General features: G+C 44.2%; 1 pseudogene; it reads left to right on the forward strand.

The window, feature by feature from the left end:
• Positions 1–748: 748 nt before the first annotated feature.
• LOC134390917 (ganglioside-induced differentiation-associated protein 2-like) lies at positions 749–1670 on the forward strand (annotated as a pseudogene).
• The last annotated feature ends 10668 nt before the right edge of the window (positions 1671–12338 follow it).

Consider the following 12338-nt stretch of genomic DNA (forward strand, 5'->3'; position numbering starts at 1 on the left):
ACCTTGGCATAGACCTCGATTCCGCCTGCCAACATGGCAAAAGGACTGTGCTCTGGAGGAAAGATCCAGATCAGGAGGGGACATGAGAGCTTGGTGTCATGTGTGTGGACTCTAGAGTTCCAGGGTAGCTGGGCTGACTGTGGCCACATCACACATCAGCTTTGCCAATGCGGGCAGCTAGTAACCGCTCTCACCTGCAGCCTTCTCCTGGGAACTGGAAAGATCATAATAGTACCTGCTACAGAGGTCGCTGTAAGAATTAACTGACCTCACCATGGGCCAGTTTCTGGAGAGGGCAGGGCCAGAGAGCTGATCTGAGCAGCCTACAGCCTTGGAACAAGCCATCCAAGGTCGGCTCATCCAGGGCACCGAGGCTGAGCCTCTTTTTACCTTTTCAGGGTCCTCTCCACACAGCGGTGGGGGAAAGGCAGAATTACAGCAGCACGGTTTTCCACCTGCAGTGAGCTGAGCTGTATCAGCAGGAGGCACCACTCACTGTGGGGCCCAGAAGCCCCCTCCGTTATCACACTTGGCTTTACACACTTTTCCAAAATGAAAAGTCTTTCCGCTCGTTACTCCCTCTCAGGGGGCGTGACCCGGGCTCTACACTGTGTGCCCCTCCATGCTCACATCAAGCCTCTCTTTGTGTCACCATGTCACTGTGATGTGGCCCTAGTACAGGAGCCTCGGCTACCTACGTTCCCGTTCCATGGATCTTTGGGTACATCTTCCCAGTTGGTGGAAGTGAATGCACTACCCAGATGAATTAAAATCTTCTGATACTACAGCTGAAACATTCCAGGAAGACACTATTAGATCACCTTTTCTTTATAATAAGGGTATCAACGGGAACGTGGTTCTTTGGAAAGGACACGTGGCATTACTGAACTGCACAGCCATTGTGAATACCAGCGATGAGAGTCTCACACATAAGAATCCTGTGCCAGAAAGTATCTCTGTGCTTGCAGGGCCTGAATTGAAGGGGGGACTCCAGAAACGTAGAGGTTTCTGAACAGGTGAAACAAAATTGGCAAAGGGATTTAATCTAGCTGCCCAGTTCGTCATTCACACAGTGGGACCCAAATACAAGGGCCACTGTCACACAGCAGCTGAGAGTTCCCTGTGCAGCTGCTGCAGAAGTGGACTTCAGCTGGCCAAAGAGCAGTCGCTGTCTTCTACGGGATTCTGTGTCATCAACTCTGCAAAACGACGTTATCCTTTAGAGGATGCCACACGATAGCACTTTGCACTGTAAGGAGATCCCTAGAGATTCATTGGGAAACGGTTGAAAAAGTAGCATTTGCTGTCTCTGAACCTGAAGAGCTACTTACAACAGCTGCTACCTCTGTACTTCCCGAGGTTGTGCAGGAGGAGAGTCGGTCGTTGCCATATACCTACCTGCAGAGATCGGACACGCAGAAGGGGAGCCCGTGGCTCCTGAAGGGCAGATTAGAATAAGCGAAAACTCAGGTGCTCTGGAGGTCAACCAAGAAGAAGAGGATACAGGCTTGGGAGCAGAGCGCTCTTTTATTGGCTCTCACGCTTTTGCTCGAATAGAAGGAGATATTGATAAGCAAAGAAAACTGATCCTTCGAGGACGATTATCAGAGGCAGCCCTGCAGAAGCAGCATCAAAGAAGTGTCCCCTGGAGTTTTCTGGAGGCTACTTAACATGTGATATTGCAATAGATTAAATGCAGAAGCAGATATGAGAATCCAGCAGAAATTAAAGAGATTTGCAAGAATTAAAAGAGTACAACTCCTCTCCCTAAATACAGCATTTTTATAAAGTTATGTTCACATAATAGGTTTTCTATTGTTTTAGAATTAATTAATAATTATTTTTTAAAATAAAAATAAAAAACTAAATGGCCTTTTTTAAAAAGAAAACTCTTTGGATATTTCTTATTCAAGTCTATTTTCTCTTTGAATAGTTTCTTCTGAAATTTGATTAGACATTTTACTACGAATACAATTCAAAAGAGTTTTCATTTCTGCTTGTTATTTCCTGCCACAACTCGGTGAATGTAGGGGCCAGACACAGTGTATCTCACTCACGGGTCAGATCTTTTTATTATTCACATTGTCATTATTGTTATTGGAGAAGCCTGTTTAGCTGCTCAGAATGCATCTTAGAAAACAGCCAGGGTCTAGGAGTGGGTAAGTGGCCCATCTCTTGCTTTGCTCCGGGGAAAGATGCATATTTCACGGCAGACTATACACACGAAAGACACCTGCTGCTGGGAATTCAAAAGGGAAGGAATCTGCCAGGAAAGGTGAGAAGTGGGTGCGGGGAGGGGACCCATCACGGTTCCTCCTTCAGCTAAGGCTACACCAATGGCTGCTTCTCCCCTCTCCTCAGACAGCCAAGGCACAGGAGGACAGAAAGATCAGAAATGCCCCTAATGGTCCAGACCTGGTGGGAGAAAGGGTGGTTTACACCACAGCAGCCCCTCACATTGTTTACAGCCACGTTTGTAAAACTGCAGTAGTTCTCATGTTGAAGGCACAATTTTTGCTATAATTTTTGCCATGTACTACCAATATTATTACTTGTTTAATAGTTTTTTGGGGGAAACTGATTTGCATTTTTACTTAACGAACTGTATACAAAAAGTTTCTTTATACCCACTGCATGCATTTTTTAAAAATAGAAAACACAGGCCTGTATAAAACTGTAGCCATAAATTATAGATAAGTGTAGAACTAAATATCAAGAAAACGAAACATTATTAAGTTTGAGATCTTGTTGCCTGTAAACACTCTGAGCTGGTAGCCTGCCCTCTCTTTGCTAAAAAGGAAGATTAGAAAGTGCTAGAAGGCCTGGCCGGTTAGCTCCATTGGTTAGAGTGCAGTGTTATGACACCAAGGTCAAAGGTTCAGATCCCCTTACCTGCCAGCCGCCAAAAAAGAAAGTGCTGGAGAGCTGTGGAAGGTCATGGCCACTGACCTGAGGCCTCTCCTCCAGAGTCCAAAGGGTCACCGTGAAATCCTCCCACAGGTTTTGCAGCCAGCGAGAGCTGGAGATAAACTCCAGTTCTGCCATTTCCTAATCGGGTAACTTTGGGCAAGTTCTTTATCTCTCTGTGCTTCAGCTTTTTTCCTCATCTGGAAAATGAGGTTAACGTCCATAATGACATATGGAAATGCAGTGCAATGTGCATGTTACTTCCAAATGCATGCTGAAATGTCAAGGCATTTATTACCTTGAAATGTTTCAGAAACAAAAGAGAGGCAGAGAAAGAGACAGAGATAGATAGAAGCGAATATAGGGAAATGTGAGTGGTTCAGTCTAGCAGTGTTCCTTGTACTAGCCTTTCAACTTTTCCTTATGTTTTTATGTCTGAAATTTTTTATGCCAAAAAGTTAATTATGAGAGGGATGGAAGAAAGGGAAAGGAGAGAGCGGAGAGGAAGCACGGGGCAATGCCAGGGCACAGGAATTCTCCACTTCACCTGTCCTGCCCTCTCCCTCTGCGCAGTGTCCTGTGCTGCATCCCAGGCACCGGCGTGGGCTCCCGGGCTCTGCGGTGTGTTGGGAGGTGGCCTGCTGGAGCCACAGCTACAGGATGGTGCTCAGGGCTCAGTCGTGGCTCTCTGTACAGCCCTCCTTGAAAAGGTAAGCAGGGAGGCTGCCAGGACCCTGCCCAGCCTGAGACTGGACCTGGACTCCCCCACCTCTCATGGGAGTCAGTGACACACGCAGCCATGTTTGCATGTTTATACATCCTTTTTTTTTTTCAGAAATGTTAATCAGCTAAAAACCAATTTTATGTCAAAAAAGAGACAGATGGCACAAAAACATATCCCACTGATTCAGGAAAAATCTGAAACACTGACAATCTCAGCTCTGATAAAAAGGGGTATGAAGAGCTAGAATCTTCCTTAAGAGTATTGGCCTTTAGGATTGTCTGCAGGAACCTAGAACTTGAAGGAAAACCACAACAGCCAAGGAGAATCCACTGAGTTCCTAAGGAGGAGCTGCAGGAACAGAAGTGCTGCCCCAGGCCAGGAGGAGCAGACAGCAGAAGGGATGAGAAAGACCCAGTTGCTGGGAGACAAGCCACCACGAGTCCCTCCACCACGACTGGCTTCTCCAAAGGCAGCGCCTGGCGGCCCCCCCACCTGAAGGTAGCACTGGCCTCTCGCCACCTCTCGGCTCCCACCTAAGCGGACAGCTCTGTTCACGCACCTCCTGCTTCCACCTGAGGAGCAACGTGCAGGGCCTCGGGGGCTCTGTGCATGATTCTACCAATCCCCCTACCCTCCCTCTGCTAGATGCCACACACAGATCCCACCACTGCCACCACCAGCAAGACCGCCCTGCAACTTTGCAGCCTGAAAACAGAAATGAGTGCCTTTAAAATTAACTCAGTCTTGTCGCAAACCAAACTATCCCAAGAACTGAGAGCTTTCTCTTGTCTTGCTCAGAAAAAATGTTAACTCCTACTTCCTTATTAGTCTATGCAACTGCTGCTGCTTAACTATATTTTTGCTAGGTGGAACTATAATTTTTAAAGTTTTATAAATGATACGTATATCATTACAAAATAACTATGTATATAATTACTTCTTATTTTGCCCTTTAGAGAATATAAAAATTGTATTTTAATTTTAATTACCCGTCCATTATAACATCAACAATAATATGAATAGTTTATGGGTATATCAGCAATAGAAGATTTGTTTTTGTTATAAATATATTTTAAAATTATATTTTGTCTTTGTTCACCCAAATGCTATGTTATAGTTAAAAGGCATATGTAAAATTTGGTTTTACCTATATAAATATTGATTGGCTTAAAAAATAGATAGGTACTTATATGAGTTCTTTTCTGCAAAACATGCCTTTCTAATATGCCTAAAAGCACTTTACTTACGCTCTTAGTACATGTAGCAAAACTTGTCTATAAGTGAAATTACAAAGGGGAATTTTTGTCTAGACCCAAACCAAATTGCCCTGGTTTATGCAACAGAATATCAAAATGAAGTTGATCAAGCTGTGAAGCTTTCAGAATGGTGATTAACAGTACTAAGTATTTTATAAATGGCACATCTGTAAAACGGAAATAGTAATGGGAACCTCTCATAGAGTCATTGTACTGCTATTCAAAGCTGTTTTCCACAGATACATACAATCGATGATGTTTCGATAAAATTCTAAAAAGAGTCATTGTTTGAGAATTAAATGGAATTGTAATAACACATGCTATTTTAAAGCATTTAATCTTATAAAATTTCTTTTAATATTATGAACAAAACGTAAGGCATTAATACATTACTAAAACCATAATCTGAAGCAACTTTAAGACTAGACAAATATTAAATTGAGTTAATAAATAATTTTTGGATACCTAGACAATTCCTCCATAAGAACAAGATTCAAAAGACTAATCATTTAATATAATTTTAATTTACTCTTATTTCTTAAGATGGCTATAAATTAACAGGGTATGTAAATGCTTTTATGATTATATACATTTATTTTGCTACCTTAAATTTGTAAAAAACTAGACAATTTTCTAGTTTTCTCTTGTGTTTGGGGGGGAAGCATGTCATTTTAAATATAACAATATAAATTGTTGGCTAGACTAGGTACAATAATTACAGAAAATAATAAATATGTATACAAGATAATTGATATGATTTGACTGTTTGCTTATAAAAATCACTACAGCTTATTAAGATGATAAATTCATATAATACATTGTTTTAAAATATAGCAATAGGTTAATTATATTTTAAAGTTATAGTTAAAATATTTACATTTATTATTTATTTTTATATTTATATATCTGTGTATGACTAAATACATCCATCAATGGTATTAATCAGTCTTTCTCTGAAAATTATTACATGAATAATATATAAAGTTAGTAAAATTAAAAGTGGAGGGTTTTTTTCCTACAAAAATGACTGTTATTCAATAGGGTCTGTGCCCGTTACAATATTACCCTTAGTACACACTGTCTCTACTCTGAAGGTCCAAAATAAACCAGTTAGGTTCACTAGTTACAGGGGAATTTATGCCATAGTGAACCCTCTTAACATCACCAACGTAAGTGCAATTGGACAGATGGGACAGTCTGAGATTAGACTAAAAGAAAGGAACATCACTGGGGTCTCTGGAGCAGACCCACCCGGACTTTGGCACATGTTTTCACGGCCTGGGTTTAGGCACCTGGCCCCCTGACTTTGCAGCTTGTGACAAAGACTAATTGTCATTTTGTCTTTTGTAATTGCCTATATCCCACTCGACTGTGCAGTCTAAACTGCATAACCACTGTCATGGCAGATCACTCAACGACTCATCCTACAACAGATGGAATATGAAGTACTCACTTGTCCACGTACAGATAATGTTCCCTGTACAACCTCCTGACCAGCAGAATCTCAGCCATGGTGAAAATCCCAGTATCACGGGTCAATGTCCTGCGGCCTAACTTCATCCCCCCTTGCCAAAAGTGAGAATTAAGGAGAAAAAAAAAAATCCCTGAACCACTAACAGAAAGACCCTGATGTTCTACTAAAGATAAACAATTTCACAGAACGGTAGCATCCAACGAGGTCAGCCTGGGACCAAGACAGAGTAAGATGAAAGGGACGTCCCTCTGAACGTATGTCTGAGCACAAAAGCAAGAATCCTGGGAAACTATGGAAACGATCAAACATCTTCCTCTCTCGGCTAACAGGAATGGCCATTGCCTTTTTGCCAATTGCATCTTTAGTTCCACTTCCTAAATAAAAACTAAGTTACCCATGAAAATAGATACGCACAGACCCATGCACCGATAGATTTACTCCCTGACAGCGTCCGGTCTGGAAGAGCACTCTCCTCTTTAAACATCCCCCCACATTACCTACCACAGGCTCACGTCCTGAGATGCTTGCTGGTTTCCCCAGGTCACGTGGGCTCCTGGGCTGTCGTGAGTGACACAGGCAAATTTGTTCCACTACAGAAGTGTTCCTGGGGAGCTTTGGCTGCTGGCAGTGACACCACCAAGAGCTACGTGGACTCCTTTGATCCAAAAATGATCAAAGTCCATGGAACACAGAAGAAATTATAAACAGAATTAATAATTATCATGCACCAGACACGTGCCAGAAGATATTTTCACATTTGTCTTTATTTCACACGGGAACTCTATGAAAGCATCATTAGTCATTTTACATTTGGACGCACAAAGCTTGGAGAGTATAACAGACTTGCTCAAGGTCATTTTTATGTCACATCTACATCTGCATATATTTTAAAGCATTTTAAAGCATATATTTAAAATCTGCATATATTTTTAAAGCATCTCCTTCCACAGCGGCCTGGAGCTGTGGAAGGAGAAGCAAACTGGCTCCTGCATTACATGTCTCTTGTCTTTTCACAGTTCTGAGGTCTCTCTCTGAACACACTAAACAACCCTTCCACTCGCGGTCACAACCCTTCTCTCTCGGCCTCCCGGTGATGAGTGCACAATGATCCCCTTTCCTTCCGGCGTCGTCCATTTCTCCCACAGGGAAGAGCTTTCCCATTAGCCTCCAACCTAGATGCCAAGGTCAGGTACAGGTTTTATTCCATTTACCTGTGCCCTTCAAAGCAAAATTCCCCAAGAGATTTGCCACGATTCCCGCTTTCTCTTTAACCAGCATAATCATGATTCTTTCCCACTGCACCAGGAAAACAGCTTTTATCAAACATATGGCTACAGCTCAGATCAGTCCCTCGTCACCACCTCACTCAGTACCTAAGGAGCCATCAACACAGGTGACGCTTCTGGAGGTTTCTCCGACATCAACCCACTAGATCCTTCTGTCTCACCAGGCACTGGCTTTCTCTCCTTGGCTGAACCCGCCTCTGCTCCGGCTGTCTGAGTGTTACACACTGCAAGCCTCAGGCCTCAGGCCTCAGCTCTCCAGCTGTGCTCTCTCCCTAGGCAATCTCATCCACGCTTGCTGCTTTAGATGATATTACACGTCTCCCAAATCTTCCCATTTCTGGTCTGGAAATCCAACTGCCGCCTCATCGTCTCCCTTGTCTAACAGGCATCCGATGCATGAAAAAACTCCCGATTGACCATTCTCCACTCTACCTGCTCCGTCCCATGTCCCCATCTAAGGAAATGATGCTGCACCCACTCAGCTGCTCAGCCTGAGAGCCTTGCAGTCACCTCGATCCCCTCTTTGCCCCACACTCACGTGCCATCCATCAGCAAGTCCCATCGGCTCTACCTCCACAACCCGTCCTGAACTGGCCATGTCGCCTCGTCTGCACCTCTCACCCCCAACCCCACCACCCTCGGCTGCCACCTCTGCTAATGCAACAGCCTCTGGATGCGTCCCCCACCGTCCGTTCTGGCCCCCAGCACCCTCCCACGGTTCATTCGCCTCACCACGGCCAGAGGCAGCTTGACAGACACACACGTGTATGCGTAATATCGAGTTTCTGAAAAGATGTTCAATCTCTACAAGCAACTGAACGTTTTTAAATTACAATAACACATTGCTCAGTGTAATGCTTGGCACAAAGTGACTACCCAATGAATATTTATTGTATACATGGGAAACAATTTTTCATCTATCAATTAGCAAAAATTTTTAAAGATAAATTCACAGTATTGGCAAGGGTTCACAGAAATGGCACTCTATACCCTTCTGAAGAGATTGTGCATTTTGTCAGCATATTGGTCTCAAAAGTCTCTGAAATGTCCACTTACTTGAGCAAGCACATTCATAGTTAAATTTTTAATTTAAGGATTTAACTAAGGATGTATACAAAGTTGTAGCTTCTGCATCTTTGATGCAGCCAGATGAGACCTTCAGAAACTAGTTGGCATCATGGTTTATTCGTTTGTCTTTTCCTGCATCTCTGGATTGGGTCAGGGGGTTAAGAAAAGGCTTTTTTGTATGTTACCTAGGAAGGTTTGCCAGGCCTTCGTCCTAAGAAAGACCAGTGTTTTCCAACCTTGACTTGATTTCACTGGTCTGGGGAGAGGTCCAGGAAGGATATCTTTAAAGCTCCCTAGGCAGTCCTCCAAGTAGTGAGCTGAGAAGGGTTGACCTGGGTTTTGCTCACCCGCAGTGGAAGGGCCATTCTCCAGGCTGCAGTTATCTGGGAGGAGCCCCCAGGTGGCCACACCTGTGATGGGTGTGGCTGGGTGGGACCTAGCAGGGGCTGCACCCTGTGCCACAGAGTTGACAGGAGCACCAGGGCTCCTGGGGCCAGGCCAGCAGTCATTAGGGTAAGGCCCCTTGCATTCTTAGTTTATATAACAAACCTCTTTTCCATAAAGTAATATTGTAAAGGGGAACTTTTTTCAGAGTCGGTCCAGATTGCCACAATATCCAAAATCTAGTATCTAGATTTTCTGTGAAGATTTTAGAATATTGCCTATCACACAGTATTATAGTCTGAATGTTTGTGTCCCCCCCAAATTCATCTGTTGAAATCCTAATCCCCAATGTGATGGCCTTAGGTGGTGGGTCTTTGAGAGATAATTAGGTCATGAGGGTAGGTCTCTAATGAATGGGATTAGTGCCCTAAAAAAAGCACCACTCGAGAGTACAGTGAGAAGACAGCCATTTAGAAACCACGAACTGGGCCTTACCGGAGACCAAATCTGCTGGACTCTCCAGCCTCCAGAACTGTGAGAAATAAATTTTTGTTGTGTGAGCCACTGGTCTATGGTATATTTGTTGCAACAGCCCACAAAGACTAAGACATGGGAAAGTGTTCTCTTTTCTGTTCAATAAAGTGGGTGAGAAGAAAATGAGATAAATTGCAAAGTCCTTTATTCACATTAGCTGGCAAAATTTTTCAGGTTAGAATTGTTAAAAGGTATGAATTAGACACTTTCTTCTTCCTCTTGCCCCCCTTGCCCTCTTCCACGCACTCGCCATACCCTGCCTTGCATTCGTTTTCCAGCCTGAGCTCACCTACGGAGATGCAAGGTGGGGGCCTTTGTACCCCTGCAGATGCTGTTGGGTGAAAGGCAGGATGGGGGCCCTGGTCAGCTCCTGCTTTTCCTTCCTCTGCCCACTCCTACCACTAGCACATCTTCCCTAAGCACGAGTCAGGGCCAAGTGTAAGAGCAGGGTGACCCCTTGGCAGGAGGAATATAAATGCCCGGAATTAGGACAAACGTCTCCCCCACCTGGGTCCTTTGCTCTCCCTCAGTTGGTTGAGAGGGACCTGGAGGCAGCTCCAGGTGGGCTGCCCCGGCTCCAAAGAGACCTGGGGCTGTGGACAGGCCAGGCCTGCTCGGGCACTGAGGCGCACTCTTGTCTGGACAGCCTGCAGGCTCTAGGTTGGCCTCTCCTTGTCACCAGATGCCAAGCTTGGATACGACCCAAGGCAAAGGGCTGCTGGGCCTGGCGAGTGCTGTGCCTGGAGTCAGAGGAGACTTCCTCTTACCAAGTTCATCCACCTCAGTCAAGGGAGGAGCAGCTGGTCTGCTCTGGTTCCTAAACATCAAAGTTTTGGCTAGAAAACCAAGTAATTTATACTCAGTAATCCAGGCATTTTAAGAGGCAACTTTATATGTTCAAGGATGGATTTTTTTTTTTAAGATTTTAAGAATTCGTCATGGGATAGAAAGTGGCTTTTTTGTTGCTGGGGGATATATTCATTTCTTATCACTGCTTTAACAAATTCCCACAAACTTAGTGGCTTAAAACAACACAAATGTATTATATCGCAGTTTGGTAGGCCGAAGTCAGAAATGAGTCTCATTGGGCTAAAATCAAGGTGTCAGCAGGACCACGTTCTTGCTGGAGGCTCCTGGAGAGAATCTGTGTCCTTGCCTTTTCCAGCTCCTATACGCCTCCTAGGTGCAGATGCCTGCGTTCCTACATTTCTTGGCTTGCGGCCCCTTCCTCCATCCTCAAAGCCACCAGCAGAGCATCTTCAAATCTCTCTTTGACTCTTCCTCCTTTTCTGCCTCCTTCCTCCACCTTACAGGACCCTCAGAATTACATTAGACAACTCAATGATCCAGAATGATTTCCCGCTTTTAAAGGCAGCTGATTAGCAACTTAAGTTCTTCTGCAACCTTAATTGCCCTTGCCTTGTAACGTGACATATTCACAGGGGCTGCAGATTAGGATGTGAACTCTTTAGGAGGGTCATTACTCTTCCTACCACAGCGAGCATGCAAAATTTTGGTCTCACTGCTAAGCGAATGATGACCCTACTTACCTACAGACGAGTCTTCAAACTTCAAAAGGAGGCTGGAGACTGTGGCCTCAGGCTGCAGACAAGGGGCAAGACTCCTCGGCATAATCCAGGCACCTGCATGTGACTGTGGTCAGGGTGGTTAGGAATCAGCGTTGCTCTTATTTTTTGAAATCCAAATATTTAGGTGACTAAGTTCGCATGGCCAGAGCCCAGATAGGTATTTGAACCTCAGACAAAAGGTAGATCTGAGTCTACTTGAAGCAATCAGGAAAGAGTAGCATTCATAGGCCATCTGAGAGTCAAAGTTGGGGAACCAAAGTTCAAACACCAAATCCATGCAACAATAGTAGGGCTAACCCTGCGAGACCAAGTCCATGGCAGAAGCCAGGTGTAACTGGGATGGAACTGGGAATGAGCATCCAAAATTGAGTCCTTTGAGCTAAAGAGTTGCTGCGTGCCTACTTGCCTGTTGGCCTCATGGTGTTTGGGCAGGTCAGCCTGGCTTAAAGGCACAGGGTTTGGCTGACATCATTTTTTTCAGAGGTGAAATTAAAACCACATCATTGTTTTGAGTTATGTTTGTTTTCTCCCACAAATTACAGAAGCTCAGTAGTTAGAACAGGAAACTCAGCCCCATGTCCATGAGTAATCCTAACGTGGAAGTAGCATTTGGAGCTACTGGCTGGAGCCCCCGGCCACCCACCCCAGCATCTTTTCAGGTTACGTACTGTAGCGCTTACAAACTGAGGATAAACGAAATGGAAACCCGGCATCTAATGCACACCACTCACACCTTTCCAAACAACTTTGTGTTCCACTGAGTCCCCTTCCACCTGGATATCATCACGCATTTTCTTTCCTGCAATAATGGAGTTGCATTGGTGAAGGAAACAGAACACGATCGGAGTGGGGCACAGAAACCTCTAGTTTATCCCACTGCTGCTCAGAGAAAAGAGCTTTAGTGTTCAGTCTGCTGACTAAGGTGCTTCCTAGATTTGAGGGGGAAAAAAATACAGCAGATTTCATACTAAAATGTTGTCTAAGTTTATGTCTTTTTTTATCATTATTAAAGCTCCAAAGAACTCTAATATTTAGCCATAATTTCTACATAGATGTAAGGCAGGAAAAATAGAATGGAAAAAAATCAAACAAGAAGAAATAAAGGCTGCTGCACAC

The sequence above is a fragment of the Cynocephalus volans genome, chromosome 11 (genome assembly GCF_027409185.1).
Source record: "Cynocephalus volans isolate mCynVol1 chromosome 11, mCynVol1.pri, whole genome shotgun sequence".
Classification (NCBI taxonomy): domain Eukaryota; kingdom Metazoa; phylum Chordata; class Mammalia; order Dermoptera; family Cynocephalidae; genus Cynocephalus; species Cynocephalus volans.